Consider the following 10,605-nt stretch of genomic DNA (forward strand, 5'->3'; position numbering starts at 1 on the left):
AAGTTGATGAGTGAAGCTTACACACCTAAACTAGAAGTACATCATTTGAATGAATTGTATGATTTCAAACGCTTCTGCAATGTAGGTGATGGTATGAAGATCAAGGTTCTTGCATCTCTTAATAATATTAGTTTTAACCATGTCTTCCTAATCAAACGAGATGTTATAAGCCACAACACAACTCTCCTGTTTGCGAAACAATACTCATCGAGTAAACAAGGGGAGCCACAAGAGGGTTGTAAGTTCTTACTTCATATCCCAAATGATGAAATTCCTAGCGCTTAACAAATGTTGTATGGTGCTCGTAAGAGCTTCTGCCATTTCTATTGAAGAGCAAAAGATATATTGGGAGCAATCCTTCAGGAAAAAATAAAAAATATTGAATGAACAAAGAGGTATGTAGGTGACCAAAATGTTGACTGGTGGGATATCTTCTTCGACCACCAACGTACAATTTTACAGAACTATATTGCCAGATATTGGCCACTCCAATTTTAATTCACATGGACTGTTAGTATGCCATCTCACGTGTCTACCTCTCAACATCGATTAGTAGATAATATGGAACTCAATACTCTAGTTCACCTACAACAAAGAGATATTTATGTGGGACCAAGAGTATCATGTACAATCCGGGCAAGATGGCAAGGAAATTTACATGAGCTACAAGTTGGGATGTTGGTTACAACATTAGCGAGGGATAACGAGTTTGACCATCCATTTTGGGTTGCTAAGATTCTTGAGATAATAAAGAATGACCAAAGTAATCAACTTAAGTCAATTGTGGTCCATTGGTATGACACATCTTCCCTAGATGCATTTACTAGAAAGTATTCTCTAGAGATGGTCAAGGACATCGAAGGCACGAGCAAAAAGCGAAGAAGAAAAAATGTACCTAGTATATCAACTCTCACACTTGATTCTAATGATATACTTGTGTATGACTTCTCTTTAAATAAAACAGGCCATCTGAGACAAACTACAATCAAAATATTAAAAGAGAAGCTCCCAAATGTAGCAAGAAACAACCCAAAGACAAACAAGAAGCATGTCTCATAACCATGTTTCAATTGGTTTGCAATTGGATGAAGAAGATGCATTAGTCTCGAGTGAGGAAGAGGACGAGACTTCACAATGTGCTACAAGTTCATCAGATGGGTCTGAAAATGATGGAATAGACTTGGAAAGTGGTCACAATTTTCACTCATAAACTGTCACTGACATGACAACAACTATGCCAAGATTAGAACTATTGACCTCTCATATTATAGTCAAATGTTATATTGTAACCAACACATCCAAGTACATGGTCGTGAACTATGTATATCTTCATAGATTATCTATTTCAAGTTCTAGGAGTTTTGTAAAGAATCGGGTATGATTCTTGTGTAGCGGAATAGGTGTGAACTCTATGTGTGTGTATGAGGGAGAGAGTGAGAGAGTGAGAGAGACAAGGAGTAAGACATAGAGTATATGCAAGGTAGATTATATTAACAAAGGAGAAAGACTCAACATTATACAAGGTGGGAGGAGGGTGCTTTATATAGTCACCCTCTCACTTCATTAACTACAAGATTCATGGAGCATGGGGAATGTGAAAGCTCATAAGTTATGTAAAAGCTCATTAACATCGGGTTCCGAGCCAGATAGATATTGCTCATGTTGTCGCAATAAAGCGAAGTCAGATCCTTGATGGGTACACCCAAATCCTTGAGTATCCTTTTGAGCCATACGACTTCACATGTGGCCATTGTCGCGCCCCTGTATTCCGCCTCTGTGCTTGAAAGAGCGACGGTTGGTTGCTTTCTGCTGCTCCAAGATATTGTTCCGTTGCCGAGGGAAAAAACAAATCCGGAGGTTGATCTTCTATCGGTTTTGTAGCCGGCCCAATCAGCGTCTGTGTACCCCTCGAGTCGTATTGGCATCGCAGTCTTGTAGAGGATGCCGCAATCCATTGTGCTACTCATGTATCGTAGAACTCGCTTAGCGCAATCCAAGTGAGTATCACGCGGTGTTTGCATGAATTGACTAAGGAGACCGACCGGATAACTGAGATCGGGTCGAGTGATCATGAGGTAGATGAGACTCACGATGAGCTGCCAATACTGAGTCGACTCACACGCTTTGGTGCCGGAGTTCGCATCTAGTTTGAGATTGCGATCGAGCAGGGTTGCCACGGATTTGCACTCAGCCATACCGAACTTGTATAACAAGTTGAGGATGTAGTGCCGTTGAGAAATCATGATTCCTGATGGAGTTCGAATTACCTCGATGCCGAGGAAGTAGTGGAGCTCCTTCATGTCCGTCATTTTAAACTTGTCGGAAAGGAGGGATTTGACCTTATTGATTTTGTCGAGATGCTCACCTCCAATGACTAGGTCATCCACATATAAGATGATGACGATCGGACTTGCGGAATCGCTTCGTATGTAGAGGGAGTTGTTCAATTTTGACATACGGAAGCCGATTTGATGAAGATATTGCGTTATCTTTGAATGCCAAGCACGCGGTGCTTGCTTGAGGCCGTAGAGTGGCTTCTTGAATCGGCATACTGCTTTCGGATGGGTGCTCGAGTTGAAACCGGGTGGTTATATCATGTACACCTCCTCTTCTAATTCGCCTTGTAGAAAGGCGTTCTTGACGTCCATTTGATGGAGGTGCCACCCTTTCGTCGCGGCAAGTGAAATTACGGTCCGTACCGTCGTCATCTTTGCCACCGGGGCAAAGGTCTCCTCTTAGTCAACTCCGTGCGTTTGGGGGTAGCCTTTCGCTATGAGTTGCGATTTGTAGCGGTTGACGGAACCGTCGGCGTTGTACTTCACTTTGTAAATCCATCTGCATCCGATCGCCTTTTTGTGTAGTGAGATGGGAATGAGATCCCACGTCTCGTTCTTGTGTAGTGAATGCATCTCCTCTTTCATTGCTTCAATCCATCGCGAATCCTTGGCTGCTTCGGAAAATGTTTCCAGCTCACATTGTCGCCAACTTCATCATAAAGGCATAGTGATATGCCGTGTAGTCGTTGTAGCCAAATCGGCTGACCGGATTCTTTTCACGGGTGGAGCGACGGAGCTTTTCATTTGCAGAGATGAGGGCTTTCTTAGTTCTGATTAGTACATTGAAGCTGCCAAACTCATCGTTGAAGCGATCGTCTTCGTATTCTAGGCTAGGCCGTGATGTGCTTTGATTGCTCAAAGGCTCTTGTGGTCCGCTCAATCGGGTCGTGATCGGACTTTCTTCGAACATGCGCGTAAGGCGATCTTCATCCTCTATCTCTTGTTCGTCGGATTCCGGGTCGAGCGGAGTCGGAGTCGAAGTTGTCTCTGGTGCGTACCAGGACGTGGACTCGTCAAAAACGACGTCTCGACTTACTCAAGATTTTCGAGTTGAGGGGTTTTAGCATTTGTACCCCTTTTGTTCGAGTGAGTATCCTACGAGGATACATTTCTCCGACTTTGGATCTAGCTTTTGCCGCTTTTCGTCAGGTATGTGCACGTATGTTATCACGCCGAATATCCGGGTGTGTGATAAGTCTGGCTTCTTTCCGAAGTATTTTTCGTGCAGAGTGACATCGTGCACTCCAGATATTGTGCACCGGTTCATTAGGTAAACGACCGTATTTGCAGCTTTGGCACAATATGACTTGGGCATATGCTTCTCGTTCATCATAGCCGATTTTTGCGCTCGGCTACTCCGTTTTGTTGTGGAGTGTGTCGGCAAGTGAATTTTCGCCGAATTCCTTCCTTTCAGAGATACGTCGTGAAATCGTCCGAGAAGTACTCCTTGCCGCCATCCGATCGAAGGCATCGTACATGACGACCAGTGACTTTTTCGACTTCGTTTTTAAACTTTAAGAAGTATCTGAAGACTTCGTTCTTTTGCCGCATCGGATAGAGCCACGTGTGCCTGGAGAAGTCGTTGATGAAGAGCACGTAATATCGACATCCGCCGAATGTAGCCGTCTGCACCGGTCCCCATACGTCGAAATGGACTACATCGAGTAGACCTTTGCTTACGTTCCGCTCTTTCGGGAATGGGTGTCGGTGTTGCTTGCTGTATTGGCACGCTTCACATACACCTTCAATCTCCTTCTCTTTGAATGTTGGGAGTCCGATGACGACTCCTTTCGATTTCATTGCTTTGAGTTTGTTGAGATTGATGTGGCCGATTCGCTTGTGCCATAGCTCTATGTCAAAGTCGGCTTTCGTGCTTTTTGCAAACATGGCGGATTTCATCTCGTGTGAATCGAGAATGAACTGGCCCTCTCTTCTTCCACGCGCGATGATTCGGCCCTCTTTCTTGATGAAGCGCCCTTCTTGGTCGAATCGTACTTGCATCCCTTGCTCAACCATTTGGCTGACCGAGACCAAATTCTTCATGATGGTGGGAACATGCAAGACATTTTTAATGTATGTTTGCTTACCTCTTTCGCCGAACGGAACATTACCAATGTGACGAATCAAGTGCATAGTGTCATCTCCGGTTTCGACATAACCGGGTGGCTCCGGCTCTTGAAGTTCGAGAAACCTTTCTTTATGAGATGTCATATGGTTTGAGGATCAGGAGTCAACAAACCATACATCCTCCGGATTGAGGGCACTAGTTGAGGTAGAGGCCGACATAGAGTTTGCTCTATGTTTCATCATGAACATTCTGCCACGGTCGGAGTTGTGTGCATACATTCCGTCACGATCTTCGTAGTCGGAGTTGTGCCCGTACATTCCGCTATACTCTTCGTAGTCGGAATTGTGCGCGTAATTCGTGAGTTGTCGCCTTGTGGAAGTCGATTCGCGCATCTTCTTTCAACACTCTTCTTCGTGGTGACCGAGCTTTCTGCAATATCCGCATTCGGTTGTGTTTTGACGGCTCGGGCCAGAGTGGAAGCTCCCCCTTCTTGCGAAGGTTCCTCGTTGTCTTCCGTTTTGTGGCCGAAATTGGGAGTTGTTGTCGTAGGTCGGACCTCGTCCGCCTTGTCCTTGGCCGAATCGGCCTCTCGCTCGTCTGCATCCTCTTCCTCCGTTTGAGTGCGTGTAGAGCATGTGGCCTTCCGACTCATTGCTCCTTGTACGCACATGGTTTTCTTCGACGAATAGCATTGATTGGAGCTCGAAGAAGGAGGGAGATTTCTCCCTCGCTAGAACGGTGGTTCGCGTCGTGCCAAACCATGGTGCGAGGCCACCGAGGCATATTTGCACCATCTCATCATCATCGATACTTACGCTTATCGAGCCGAGCGAGTCACAAAGCTCCTTGATCTTCAAGGTGTATGTCGTGATGGACATGTCCCTTTGTTGAATGTTGTTCAACTCTTGGCGGAGTTGAAGCCTTCTTGCGGTTGTGTTCGCCACGAAAATCTTTCGTAGATTTTCCCATGCCTCCTTCGGCGTCTTGGTTTTGCAAATGTAGCCGAGCATGTGATCGTGAACACATGTCGCCAAGCAATACATCACACAGCTTGCGGCTTGCTCCCATGTCGCGTATCCGGGAGCCACTTCCGCGGGTCAGTCTTCGTGCTCTCCTTTGATGTAGCTCCAATAGCCTTGTCTGACAAGGTATTGGTGCATCTTGTACTCCCAAGATGCGAAGTTGTTTCGATCCAACTTCTCGGTAGGGAGAGCGCTCCCCATTTGAGTATTCATTATGTCGATTCTTCTTCTTCTTCTTCTTCTCTCTTCGAATGCGAGCTATGTAGCGAAGCTATGATAGCGATGAGCCGGTTCTTCTTGAACGTCGGCGTAGAACTCAACACGCGCGGATGGGCTAGAGGGAGCTACCAAACCGCTCTGATACCATGTAAAGAATCGGGTATGATTCTTGTGTAGCGGAATAGGTGTGAGCTGTGTGTGTGTATGAGGGAGAGAGAGAGAGAGTGAGAGAGAGACAAGGAGTAAGACACAGAGTATATGCAAGGTAGATTATATTAACAAAGGAGAAAGATTCAACATTATACAAGGTGGGAGGAGGGTGCTTTATATAGTCACCCTCTCACTTCATTAACTACAAGACTCATGGACCATGGGGAATGTGAAAGCTCATAAGTTATGTGTCATAAAATATGATTCTATGGCTCATACTAAATGCTAGAATACAAAGTGGTGACATAATGGTGACTCTTGACCGTTGGAGTGTCGATTCACTCTCAAGGTGAGTTCACACACTAGACCAAGTTGAGCTTGATTCTCAACAAGTTTTTAGAAAGTTCTAGAACTAGAAGGTTCTAGAGGGTTCTAGAATATTCTCCAGAATATTCTCTTGACTATTCTCCAGAATATCCTAATGCATGTACTTGGACTTACAATATAAATGTTTGTAAACTCCTTGGTCCCTTTCAAGGGATTCAACACTAGTCATTGACACATCAATCTAGTATTCTCGTTTCGCCCCATCTTCTCTCCTTGATTTACGTCTTTGTCTTTATGCTCTTGTATTGTTGCTAGCATCTTAAGTTCCTCATCTTGTCGCTCCCAAGTTCCCGAGTTTCTATCCCCATCACATCGAGTTCCACGTTCGTAACCTTATCGGTCGTAGCCTCGTCATCTATGCTTTGTCGTAGTCTAGGGTTGGTGTGTCTATGACAGCTTGAATCCCTTCTAACTAGAAGCACCACTCGTCTTCGTCATCGCCTTTGCTTCTAGAGTTACCATCATCACCATCCTTGCTTCTGGAGTTACCATCATCAACATCCTTGTCTTCGACGTCATCATTTTCAGTACCTCTTCGCCCAACCTTCATCGGCATCAACACTAATTTGCATGGATTGATTTCAATCGCTCACCTTCACAGTTGCAGTGGGGGTTACAACCGCTCACTTTCCTAGTGGGGATCGAACCATTGCTTGCTTGCACTCCAATTTAGTTCAAGTCTCACTCCACTTTACTTTGATGAGGATCGATTTCGATCGCTCACGTTCTAATTTCGGTGGGGGTCACAACCGCTCACTTTCTTGGTGGGGATCCCATCAGTTTCTCGCTAGCGCTACCGTTTGTGTCGTGTTCTGGGTCAACCTCGACTATTTACCCTCTCATAATAGAAGAAATCGAGTCAACTGTTTCATTTGCACTCCTACGCTCGTTTGTGTTCCAGTTCTCAGTGAGGACCGCATGGTCGCTCACGTCCGTTTGTGTTCCAGTTCTCGGTGAGGGCCGCATGGTCGCTCACGTCCGTTTGTGTTCTAGTTCTCGGTGAGGGCCACATGGTCACTCACGTCCATTGGTGTTCCAATTCTCGGTGAAGGCCGCATGGTCGCTCACATCCGTTCGTGTTCCAGTTCTCGGTGATGGCCGCACAGTCGCTCACGCTCGTTCATGTTTTCGATGAGGACCGCACATGGTCGCTCATTCTGGCTATTGTGTGTGTTCCAGATCCTGGCGAGGACCAACATGGTCGCTCATGCCCGTTGTTTTTCATGTTCCAGTTTTCGGTGAGGACCACACATGGTCGCTCACGCCCGTTGGTGTTCATGTTCCAACTCTCAACGAGGACCGACATGGTCACTCACGCCCGTTGGTATTCGGGTTCCAGTTTCCGATGAGGACCGCACATGGTTTCTCACTCTAGCTATTGTTCGTGCTCCAGATCCTGGCAAGGACCAACATGGTTGCTCATGCCTGTTGTTGTTCATGTTCCAGTTCCCAGTGAGGACCACACATGGTCGCTCACGCTCGTTGGTGTTCGTGTTCCAACTCTCGGCGAGGACCGCACATGGTTGCTCACGCCCATTGGTGTTTGTGTTCCAACTCTCGGCGAGGACCGACATGGTCCCTCATGCATGTTGGTGTTTGTGTTCCATGTGAGGACCGCACATGGTCACTCATGCCCGTTGGTATTTGTATTCCAGTTCCTGACGAGGACCACATGGTTGCTCACGCCTGTTCATGTTTCTGATGAGGACCGCACATGGTCGAACACATTCTAATTCCCGGTGAGGGCCACACATGGTTGCTCACGTCCGCTCGTGTTCTAGTTCTCAGTGAGGACCGCACATGGTCGCTCACGTTCCGATTCCCAGTGAGGGCCACACATGGTTGCTCATGCCCGCTCGTGTTCAAGTTCTCGGTGAGGACCACATGGTCGCTCCCTCCTGTGTGTGTTCTAGTTCCCTCACTCTCGTTCATGTTCCAGTTCCCGGTGAGGACTGCATGGTCAGTCATGCTCGTTCATGTTCCCGATGAGGACTGCACATGGTCACTCACGTCCGTTGATGTTCGTGTTTCCAGTGAGGACAACACATGGTTTTTCACGCCCACCACTTCCTGTTCACCCCTACACTGTGCTTTCGAAAAGGTGTGCCATAAAGGGGAGGATAATGTCGCAGACATGACAACAACTATGTCAAGATTCGAACTCTTGACCTCTTGTATTATAGTCAGTGTTATATTGTAACCAACACATCCAAGTACATGGTCGTGAATTATGTTTCATATTTCAAGTTCGGAGTTTTTAAAAAGTTCTAGAATTAGAAGGTTCTAGAGGGTTCTAGAATATTCTCTCAAATATTCTCCAGAATATTCTAATGCATGTACTTAGACTCACAATATAAATACTTGTAACCTCCTTGGTCCCTTTCAAGGGATTCAACACCAGTCATTGACACATCAATCTAGTATACTCGTTTCGCCCCATCTTCTCTCCTTAATTTACATCTTTGTCTTTATGCTCTTGTATTGTTCCTAGCATCTTAAGTTCCTCATCTTGTCGCTCCCAAGTTCCCGAGTTTCTATCCCCATCACGCCGAGTTCCACGTTCGTAACCTTATTATCGGTCGTAGCCTCGTCATCTATGCTTTGTTGTAGTCTAAGGTTGGTGTGTCTGTGACATAAACTAGATTAAACTGTCAAATACTGACTATATATCGATTTAGGTGTTAGTCATTTTGTATACTATTTTGTAAGTTTGGCTGGCCAATTATTTAGGTGTTTTTGGACATGCCACAATTTTTCCACATGTTAAAAATCAATATATTTATGAAGTATTTTTAAATCTCCTTTACGCATGTGCATACCCTTCTTGTGAATCAACCTATTTTTTGTCTTTTTTGGTTTTTTTTTTTATGTGGCATTCTCAAATTGCAACATATTACCTGTTTCAAATGTCCCGGTGTTGTTGTCGCAATACATGTGATAACTATTTAATGATCCTTGCAACAATATAGAGATCTTGAGCAATGGTAGATTATTGTATCTTGCATATCCCTTGTGTATGGACTTGATGTCAAGTTTAGGCAACATTATGTTGTTTCGAATTGCCATTTATGATCAAGAGTAGTGATATAGTTTTCCATGAGAAGATGCTTTTGGTGATAACCAAAGAAGTAGCCAAACAAAGTTGACTTCTCATACTATGAAGTGAAGGAAAGGGACATTTTACTTGTGTATGTGAAAGGTGAGTGGGACCACCAAGAACCTAGTCCAAAGAAGATGGCATCCCTCATGAAGGATTATGAGTGAATAATTTCCCACTTCCAACGTGTTGGAGCACTTCGAAAATTTCCTTTTAGAGAATGTATACGCAAATGAATGGCAACCCATTTAGGTTATTAATATTTGAATTTGCCCTAGCTTATTGTGTTATTCACGAATGCATACCCATACATAGTATTGTGGTTACATGAGTGTAAATAAATATACGAGCAATACAATGTGTATTTGTGTATGAATAAGTGTTTTTAGCATAATATGTATGTGTTTGTGTATGTATGTATGTATGTATGTATGTATGTATACGAATAATAAGAAATGTGTAAGTAGGAATGTTGATGATGTGTGGGTGGGAAACATAGGCTCATGTGGCCGAGCCCTAAGTCAATGTCGAGGTTGCGAGCTTGGCTTTGAGTGTTGGTCAATGGCGCTCAACAACTATAATAGTGGCAACAACTTTTGTTATTGCATTGTTAGGAGATTGGGTATCATTCTCCTTCTTCCAGTCGTCTTCCCTTTGTCGCTCATTTATTTCCTCCTATGTTCTCCCTTACCTAGAGGTTTCCTTGAGGGAAAAGGGTGTTATTTTTTCCCTTTGAGTAAAGCATACCCAAGGGTCCCATCCTTTAGATAATTAATAACTAGGATAAAAGATTCTTGGTATTAAGAATAACAAGAAATCTGGTAAAAGATTTTCATTGAAAATGAGAGAGAATTATACACTTATTTTATATGGCTATTTTTGTGGATTAGCTAGCAAATACTTCTAAATGAAATATCATACCTTCGAGTAATTGGAATTGCCTGAAAGTTCAACTTAGTTTTATTGTTGTTGTTGTTGTTATGCTTATTATAATTTCAGTAAAACTCTTCATTTCGCTCTTGTATAAATTTGTCCTTCCAAAGCATGAAGGTAGTTCTAATGATAAGGCACTGGAGTTTCTGGTATTCGGTATTAGGGGGTTGACTCCCTTTATACATTAAAATCCTTCTGTTTGTGACTTGTTTTTTTATCCAAGACTTTTGTCCCATTGTTGATGGAAGACATAAGACAATGATGCCAGTCACCTAGATCTACAAATATGAAGTTTAGGGTTTAGGGTGCAATTTCTAGTATGCTATCATGACTACCATGCCACATAGAGATTTCAACCCATGACCTTGTGGAAAATGGGTTAAATTGTTTCTA

The sequence above is a fragment of the Azolla caroliniana genome, unplaced genomic scaffold (genome assembly GCF_043228905.1).
Source record: "Azolla caroliniana isolate FFs.n. ecotype wild unplaced genomic scaffold, voAzoCaro1.0.p SCAF_4, whole genome shotgun sequence".
Classification (NCBI taxonomy): Eukaryota; Viridiplantae; Streptophyta; class Polypodiopsida; order Salviniales; family Salviniaceae; genus Azolla; species Azolla caroliniana.